The sequence below is a fragment of the Poecilia formosa genome, unplaced genomic scaffold (assembly GCF_000485575.1).
Source record: "Poecilia formosa unplaced genomic scaffold, Poecilia_formosa-5.1.2 Scaffold77, whole genome shotgun sequence".
NCBI lineage: Eukaryota > Metazoa > Chordata > Actinopteri > Cyprinodontiformes > Poeciliidae > Poecilia > Poecilia formosa.
This window is the reverse complement of record NW_006800016.1, coordinates 706,028-716,236: the sequence shown is the minus strand read 5'-3', so window position 1 is coordinate 716,236 and position 10,209 is coordinate 706,028.

Here is a 10,209-nt window from a genome sequence, read left to right as displayed (position 1 = left end):
CTTTAGTGATGGTTCAAAACATCCACGGAGGAACATGTGTCCATCTGCCAAGGACAAGCGTGGGTGTGTATGTTTGCTTGTGTGTGGTCTGCTTAAGCTGCTGTATATTTGTGAGGACAGACCTTAGCTCCCAGATCAGATGAGGACATTTTTGAGTCCACCTACTGACTGTAAAAGGCAATGTGACTGTTCAGATTGCGCTCTTGTTTTAATGCCTGATTTATGAAAAAAAAGAATATATTTTTCATCTTTTATAAAGTAGATGTATCATTATGTGGTAACATATTGTACCTGGTAGCCTACAGTTAAAGTAATGTATGAATTTACTTCTACCAATGGAACGGAAAGCACTTGATCGTCTATGTAGTCTTGAGATAATGACTAGTCAATGAAATAATTTCTAAAATGTATTAGTCTCAAAGTGGCCCAAAATAACCTTCAGCATGGGAGATACCTTAGTTTACTTTTTTAACCTTTTTAACTTTTTCAATGCAGACAGAGTTTGTAAAAAAAAAAAATATATATATAATGAGTGTTTTGGAGTGAGACCTTTCTGGCTTGTTTTTTTGTGGGGTTTTTTTTCCTGTAAAACACAATTATAAATCCAGTGTGCAATACATAGCTCTCAGATATGGATCACCAGCAGGTTACCCCAACCTCTCCAGTAAACGAAGGAAAAGTGAACGATCACATGAGCCAAGCATAGTTTATTGTCTATAGATGGAGGAGGTGAAAAAGGGAAAGGAAAAGTCACTTATTCAATTATTTTACTCCACAGATTTTCAATGGTTCATGGAAAGTCAGGCTGTGGATTGCGGGTTTATAGAAATTATTAACAATATTTAAGAACATGTAGACCTTACTGTGTTGAATTATTGCTCCATTACTTCCATTTGTGCGTTCCTAGGTATTGAATTTGTCAAGAAATCCCTTGTGCTACTAAACTGTGTCAAAGCAGAGTACAGAATGTAATAGAAAAGCCAATGTGTGTTTGTGCTAAAGTCTGATAGGCAGACTTTACCACCCACTTGTGTCATTTAAGAGACCCTGGTTTAAAAGATCACCATGGCGACCGTTCTTTGCCCAGAGCCGCACACAAAAGCACACAAATACACATCTGCTTGACCAGGAAACGCATCGATAATTAATAAGCTTCACTTTCAAGATGGATTTCCAGGTCCTTAAAAGACTGTCTCCACAAGAATCACATCTGGGTTCTGCTGCAGAGGGATTTCTCCGTGCACCCCTTATCACATTCGCCATTTTGATCAATTAATTGTTGGGATCCTTGCGAAATGGCAAATACAAAAAGCTGCTCATCCCCCAGAGGTGCATGATGATTGTCAGTGTGACTGAGTCGCTAAACGGTAGTAAATCTGGTTTTGTTATGCGATGCTGCGCTTGCTATAATTGCATCGACAGGTGTGTTTTGTTGCAGCGGTGCGTCAACTTTACGCCCCACTTCCTCTCAAGAGGGGAAAACAACAGAGGCATGGATGATTGATCAGATAAGAACAGTGATCACTTTTGTGTGCATGATTGCTTGGGTTGAAGCCTCTGGTGTAGAATGGGAATTAGGACAGACTCCTGGCATGGTAAGTGCTAGACTGAGCGTTCTTGACAATTAGGCAACTGTGCAATTATGCAACGATCGTGACCATGCGAAATGATGGACAAAGAAAGAACAGAGAACAGAACAGGAGGCTGAGACAGAGAGCACAGCATGACAGGACTGGAAAACTTCCTGGAAAAGAAAATAGAAGAGCCACTAAGAAAAAAAAAAGGTTTTGCAGCAGAGACGGATTTGAATGTTAAGTTATATGACACGTTAGGGGTTTGCGGAGAAGCCGGGGTGAATCTTGTTTTTTATGGTTTCTACACAAGTGATCTTTTGTAACAAGTGAAAAACTAGCAAACTATTTTTGGATGGAGGGGGTGTCAGCCAGTGAGTGTATGCATTTGAAGAATCCCTGTGTATCCACAGCATGTATGCACTTTGACCTTGCACCTGTAACATTGTAACCTTAGCACACAGTGTGTGTGTGTGTGTGTGTGTCCATATGTTTGTTTGTGCATGTGAACCACTTGCACCCAAACTTGTTTAGCAGCAGGGATTTAACTTCTCGGCTTCTGTGACTTGTTGATGCTTTTGGCTTGTTGAGGCATTTTGCATAGCTTAGATTCATGTGAGTTTAAGACTGGAACAACAAAATCAGTAAATTAAGATCCGGGTATTATTATTTTTTTGTTGTTGTTTTTGAGATAACATATAATAGCTATAAAACATGACCACATGGATATGTAAAACATGCATGACTTCCAAAACATGCTTGAACATTATTTAGCGGGATCTCCTCCACTCCAGACATAAGAACGTTAAAGTGGACTGGATCTCTGGTGTCAGGTGATAAACCTATGCTCACTGTCATCACTCCAGTCCGTCTTGTTGGAAGTGAACAAGGCAGAGATCAAGGCTCTGTGCTGGCAGGTCAAGTTCTTACACAACAAACTTGTTAAAACATTACGCATTACGCTGCTAGACTCTGTCCTTTCATATGTCCTTTCACTTCTCGCTTAGCACAAATGGGCACGATCCTACTGAGGGTTTTAAACTAAAATGTCCAGAAATTCACTATCTGACCCCCTGCCTTTAAATATTGACCGGGCCTTAACTAATGCAGGAGTAGGTAAACATTATGACCTGTTTCCTCGTTGACTTGTTTCTACAATGCTGTGAAAGTGTGGTTGTCCCCTTACAGTTTTCTACTCTTTTATGTCACAATAACATCATACAAACAAAGACATGTAAGTTAATAAATGCAATGAGAAACCCAAAATGTTTTTTTGCAAAAGATGATCAGATGAGGCACATCTTGATATCTGAGATGTTGGACTTGGATCTCTCCCATGAATGTCAATTTTTGACTCTTTCTTATTTCTTTGACACACTTTCCAGACTGATGGCTGTCAGTGAATATGGTTGTAATTTCTTCCTAAATGTCTTAGGTCTGGGACATAACTTGTTGCTTTTTAAAATCTACTAGTCTACTTCTTGTCAGATCTGGCTGTAATCAGGTCCTGCGTGTATCTAGAGAACCTGAAATAGATAACTGTTGTTAATTAATTTTAAAGCAAGAGAGTAGTACTCTTTGTATACAGCATCCTCATGATTTCATTCCTTCATTTAACTTTAGGAAGTAAGAACTCTGAATTCACTCCGGTTGTCTCGGTTTGATGTTAAAATTTGTTTGATGAGATGAAACAGTCCAAAGCCTGAATAATTATGTAAGAGAGGAAACACTTTATTGCAACAGTGCATGTAATTGGATTTAGCGTGGAAACCTACCAATCTTATTGTTATAGGAGCAGAATATTAAGAATGGTCTTAAGGTTTTGGCGACGCTGGGTGGCTCATTTCATAGATCATTGTGTAAAGGCTGTAGTTCTCGTTGTGGTTGTCCTGTGATGCATGCCAGGTGTGGTGGTATGTTTCCCCCCCTCTCTCCTCTCTATTTCCTCTCTACTGTTCAATAAAGGCCAACTGTGCAAAAAAAAAAAAAAAGAAGAAAAAAAAGCAGAATGGTCTTAAAATGTCTGCTTTTATAAGACTTCCATGAAAAAACAGGTGCATTACCGTTTAAATTCAAATGCTATCAGAACTCGTCATGAACCCAACAACCAGGCACAATCATCATAACATAGAAATATTTCGCCTGGAAGAAAACAGGCAATCACCTGCTTGCATGAAGGCATGTAAACCAGACAACATGCACACACAGTCATCCACATCACCCATGTGATGCACACATCACATGGGTGATGTGTGCATCACCCATGTAGACAGGGTGATGCACACATGTACCCACCAGCCATGCATGCCCACACTCAAGCACATGCATACTCCCACGCTCATCCTTTGGAACCCTTGGAAGAAGGCATTCACACTCCGCCCCCGTTGAGTACATGTCAGTCCATCTGGGATCATTAACGCTATGTTAATGAATATAGGGCCGGGGCCCAGAGCATGTGAGGAAATGACAGGGAAAAGAAAAGGCTGGAAGGAGTTGGATAAAGAGGATAGAAGGTGAGAGGACGGGGGAGGATAATGGATTCTCTCCTAACAAAATGCACTGTTTGAGAGACTTCTAGGGCCAAAACGAACGGGGCATGAGAAAGAGGAGACGGCGCAAGCAACAGGACTCCAAAACGTGAGGAAGGAAACAGTCAGCACTTACAAAGCAGGGAGACGCAAAAATAAAACAACAGAAAGCAGAGTCACGACGAGCTGTACTTGGTATGTTCTCACCAGGGGCAGATGAGAGCTTTATGGAAATAGCTGAACAGATGAACAGAAGAAAGGGAAGGAAGGAAAGACAGCAGAGACAGCAGATGAGCCGAGAGAACAAACCGGGGTACAGACAAGGAGATACAGTATAAAAGAGCGATGGCAGCTGAATGGGTTCTGCGGTTAAATGTTTCACCAGGGTCTGTCTGTGCCTTTGTGGTTGTGTGGGCATGTGTGTGTTTATGTGTGCGTGCATGTGTGTGTGTGTGTTTAAAGGAGGACAGAGAGAGCTAACAAGTGGAGTGTGCCTGTTGACTGGGCGAGTTAATGATTCCAGTGGTCTGAATAGTGAGACAGTATTAATCCTGGAAAGAGGGAGGTTGCTCATTTACCTCCCGCTGACACACACATGCAGCAGCATCTATGGTTTGTGTGCCGATGGAGTTTATTTTGATTGCTTTACGTGCCGCATGGCTGAAAACGGAACAGCTTCCTTGGCAACTCTCCAGAAGATGCTCAAAGCGGAACCGCAACGTTATAACGAGTTTATCACAGCAAGAATGAATATTTTCCCCACCGCCAGCAGCTGAACTCAGTGAAGCAAGAAGTGTGCCAGCAAAGGGGGGGTGGGAAGGGGGCAGTGAAGGACCACCTGTATGCAGATGAATGGGCTTGAACAGAGGAGCCAGAAGACACAGGAAAGTGTGCCGAAATGCGCCAGAGGGACGAGGTTGGGGGGTAAAGAGGACAGAGGGCAGCTGGGTGACAAGCCGTCCAGTTGGAGGTGAAACAATACCAAGTGTTGACAAGCTTAAACCAAAAGTAATGACAGAGTTCGGATGGACAAAAGGCAGCTTTTTGAAGTGCAATCTGTTATCAGTTAGAGTCAATAGGAAGCCTATTACAGTGATTTGTCACCCTTCAAACCCCTTAGTACATAGAATAAGATCTTCTACATATGTGACCTTTCCTACAAATGTCAAATGTCAAACGTCTCTGGAGTAGTTGGCAGAGTAATGTATAGAAACAATGATCATGAAGCATCAGCAAAAACAATTACATTTCGGAATATGAGGGGAAAAAATAAAAACAATCATTTGTAAAACTGATGCTCTGCATGTCCTGTTTGAACAATGTGTTGTTTTGTTTTACTTCCATAAATATAGTTATCCATCAGCAGATCATTTTGTTTTTTTGGTTTTGTTTGGGGACAAAAATCTCATATAGGTGTCTCGTCCAGATTTTGCTCAATACATCAGTCAAAAGAAAAGCAGTCAATAATTTACAATTAGATTATATTCAAGGGTTCAATGACTCATGCATGAGGTTGTAGCAGTTTTATGTTTTATGTCAAACTGCTACTTTGATGTGGATATTTCTTTCTCTGTCCGCATCACTCTTCAAATCAAATAAATACGTAAGGATTAAGTACTGAAGTGGAAGATAGAAATATGCTGCCACAAAAAAAAAAAACAGGCGGCAACATTAGAAATCAGAATGCTCCTGTAAAAGCCGTAATGTTTACACAGATAGTTTCACAAACTTGTTTGAACAGCTTACAAGCCCTTTCTCTCCCATCCCTGTTCAGTAATTATTATGGCTTGGTATGGCTTAACGCCTTCTTTTTTCCACCTCTTTTCTTTTACTGATCTCTCGGTAACTTCTTTTCAAAAGTTTCACTCTATCTTGTTTTGATTGATTTTTTTCCGCCCCTCTTCTAATAAGCCCTTCTACGTCATATTTCACAGTCTGTGTGTGTGTTTGAAGAAAACCCTCTAAGTCTTTTGACAGAGGTCCCTGGCCGGCTCTGATCCCTGCCTGAGGCCAACAAGATGCCAGCAAAGAAGGAGTATAACAGAGAGGCAGGACTGAAAATGTAATAGGCTAACAGGCTGAGAGGGGAATCTGTCTTTATATATGTTATAGTGTTTTACATTCATGTGACTTTAAAAAAAAAAAAAAATGTACGCAATTTTCTTGTCTTTATTTGTCTAGCACGTGTGAAACCCAGAAAAGAAAACGACCTCTTTCCTCTCGTTTTATTCACTTTAATACACTTGTGTTCTTTATAACTGAAAAAAAGTATTATAAAAAGGTAACTGCACTTTCCAGAAGCTAATTTTAAATATTTATTATGTTAATTTAATGAGAGCGTGGCCCAGAGAAGAATTAAAGATGTTCTCTTCAGCGTGAACATCTAGTGGTAACGAACCAGAGGAGCTGAACCCAAAAACACAATTTGACTTGACGGACAACTAAAAGACTAAAATGAAACATTGAGCTCAATAGGACTGGGTTTAATGTTTGATATGTAATTGTTTTCTATTTTATTTTGTCTTTTTCTAACCAATGATAACTATTTTTTTGTTCATTTCCTGCCCCCACCTAATTCATTTCACACTCACCTTAATTCTCTTTGTACTCCTGCCAAACCAAGCAACTAGTCCATAACAACTAAATTATTTTTAATTATTTCCTGAGACCGAGGTTACACGTGTCTCATGAACAGTCAAAACTCTGTGGTTTCCTTCCTTCTGCTAAAACAATTATCATACACCTTGGTTGAAACAAAAATTAAGTATCGTCAGGAACCGGTAGCTCCGCGAGTTCTTTTTAATTATTACAGGTTATGCAACTGCGGTGTTTCAACATTACTCTAAATAACTGGTGGAAGATACCGTGATGCCTGGAGACAAGTTCTTTGGAAACAAACAAGCCTGATTTCCTCTCGCTGAACGGTTTGTTCGGCTGTCGGTGCTTCTCCCGACTTCTTTTTAATCCACTTTCAGACTTGTCAAGTTTTCCATCTCCTCAAATGCTTTCCTTTCATCACATTTTTTTAACTTTTTTTTTTTTTTTTTTTTTGCACAAACCCCCGATTTTCCCAGCCTCCGTGTGCCTGTATGGGCTGTGGGAGGACCGAGTGTCTTCTGCGGTCTCTACTCTCAACACTATCAAGATGAAGACTTTTCCTGGTTGTGTACATCCACAGAATTAATGTGTAGAGAAATATGTAGAGCTGGCAGAGGAAACCCCAATTAGCTCTCTGTTGGCTGCTGCAGCAATAAAATGGAGGTGTATTTGAAGAGTGTGAATTTCTAAATCTGTCTGGTACATGTGATGCATGCACTAGATAAATGGATAGTGAGGAGAGCCCATGTATGAGCAGCGGAAGTCTGCTGGCAATGAGGGGACACTCAGCCGTCTCTCTCAGTGTTGTGTTCAAAGTGAGAACTGCGATCCTGTTGCTGGTACTCCGAGGTCAGTGAATCACAGGCTAGTTTTGGAGCTGCTGAGAGAGTATTTTCATTTCTGACGTTCCACTTTGGAAATCAATCCATAGGTTGGACGTGCAATGTCTCCAGAGGGCAAGATGTTGAATATCTTACTTTGTACAACTACCAGCGAGCAAGAGATTGATAGTACCGTATACACTCTAATAACTCAGAAAATGATAGAATATTTGGCTGCCAAGCTATTTATTGTTGAGCCTCTTTTACAAAGAGCTAATAAGTTGTTGTCAACATGGCTTTGTCTTGTGAAGGAGGTTTCTAAAAAGTGCTTTTTTTTTAGAAACCCAGATCTGTTTGAGATTTCTTACTTTAATGTGAGAAAATTAATGTTTTTTTAGTCGTCCTTTGTCCTTGAACTAATCCAGACTGCACCTTCAGTTGCAGCGTTTCAAAGTTGGTGACTGTCCATGTAGTGGCAATTAAGAAAAATAATAATCTAGAGACTTTTTTTGCTGCTACTGGAGAGTTATGAAAACTACAACACTATAACACCAGCCCCAAAACATTGTGACTACAAAACAGGAATGAAAATGTAAAATCTCACTTCTCTGGACAAATCACTGTATTTCATTCAGTTATTTATAGTGTATTTTACCAATTTCTTGTCTCCCCAAACTGTTTTTTTAAATCTCAGTCAAGGTATCCATTCCAATTACATCCACATACAGAGTTTGCATCATGTTACATGAAATTCAATAATATCATTATAAGGTGATTGCTTCGATATCTTAGTTAGTTGTTGTGTAAATTGTGTAGGATTAGCACTCCACCTCCTCTGTAATACTTTTGCTGCAAGTTGTTGAATACAGACAAATTCTTCTTGGCCTAAGCTCAAGTGGAAAATTCTGATGCTGATTAGAATTTCTATAAAACAAAGTTTGAGTTTTAAAAACAAACTTGTATTCTTTGTTGGGATCTCTTTCTGACCAGTAGTGTTTCATGGTCTTTTTATCTCTTCCCACTCGTATTTGGGAGCCATTAAAGCACCCCCTCCCCACTGCCTTCAACATCGATCCTGAGCATGTGTGCTGGTGATCAGAGAGCTAAGACATGTGTGTTCTTGCCCAACCAAACCTCGGGACAGCTAGACTCTTTACTCATAACACTCAGACACACAAAGCTCCTCACCAGATCACCTCAGCATGTGTTCATCCCTGCCCGAGGGTAGCCCCTCTCCTGCTGAGGCCACAGTCTCGCAGACATTCAACACTCTGGACTTTATCCCCTCCATCTGCCAACTTGTTTTCTGTAGTTACCTGTCTGGTGACACAGCCAAGTGGAGACTGCGAGATAAAACTCACTGATAAGATGATAATAATGCTTTGCTATCTGGACAAAACATAATCTGTGCATCTGCATGTCTGAGCAACAACTTGCAGGAAAATTGGACCGACACATGCGTACTTGTAAAGATTTATAGGACTTAAATGCACAGCTAGAGCAAAACACTGAAGAAAAAACATGCAACAATCTATTGAGCTGCAAAAAGACAAAGAGAGCAACTGCAAACAATACAGTTTAGCCCATATTTGCAGGCTGCATCACATAAATACCAAGTAAGCACAACATGCAATTAATTGCAACACAAAGTGCGTCATAGAGGCATGTAGCTTAACTTTAACAACTGAGAATAGCGTTACAACACATAAAAACAAATATGCCATCAACAAAACAGACCAGCACAAAACAATGTCTGCAGGATTTTACTTAGTTTGCTTCATCTTTGTAATCTAGATAAAAAAGCATCAGTGTTTACAATAGTAAACACTAATACTGCAGAGGAAATATTTTTTAGCTTATGCAGTGATATAAGTGGTTAAAATCACTTAAAACAACAACATTATGAAACTAATGCTTAGATGTTCTCACAGAGATAATTATAATCCTCATATGTCATGCTATAACACAGACTGGAGCCATTTTCATAAAAAAAACTGTTGTCACATGTTGTGCAGCTTGTTCCAAGGGTTTCATAACTTTAATGTAAGATTTTAAAAGTGTAGTTCTAAATTTTCGTCGTGAGGTTCTACTAAAAGGTTACAGAAAGCTATTATCAGAATAGAAGATAACTTTCTCCCTACTACCTACTTTCTGCAGAACAGAACTTACTTTTTCTTGTTTAATACTCTGATGATGATGATGATGATGATATCTGTTGCAATTTATCACCATCTTTTCTGAACTTTGTCTTTGTTTTCCACCTTTTTTATTTAGCCACCTATTTCAGTGATCTTAAATATTTTGTCCATCCAAATTTATGACAATATTGGCCAGCAAGGGTAACAACAACTTGTCCACTATTGTTGCCTGAACGATTGCATCTAATCATGCGATATGATGACTACAATATAATGACATTAATATTGCAATTACATCAATTTGATGGGTTGAGCAGCTCCAGTATAAATCCAGTGGATCCCAGAGGTTGATGCTAACCGCTTTTCTGAGTGGCAAACAATCCTAAAAATATCTTTGGGCTTTTTACAGATACTGTTTTTATTACATGCAAACCACTGTCATGTTTGCACTGGGTGTTTTAATATTAGAAATAGGAGCAAAATCTGTCATTTCAACCAGCCTCTGTCGGAGAGGATAAACAGCTCCAGCCAAACAACTGAGGCTTTATATGGA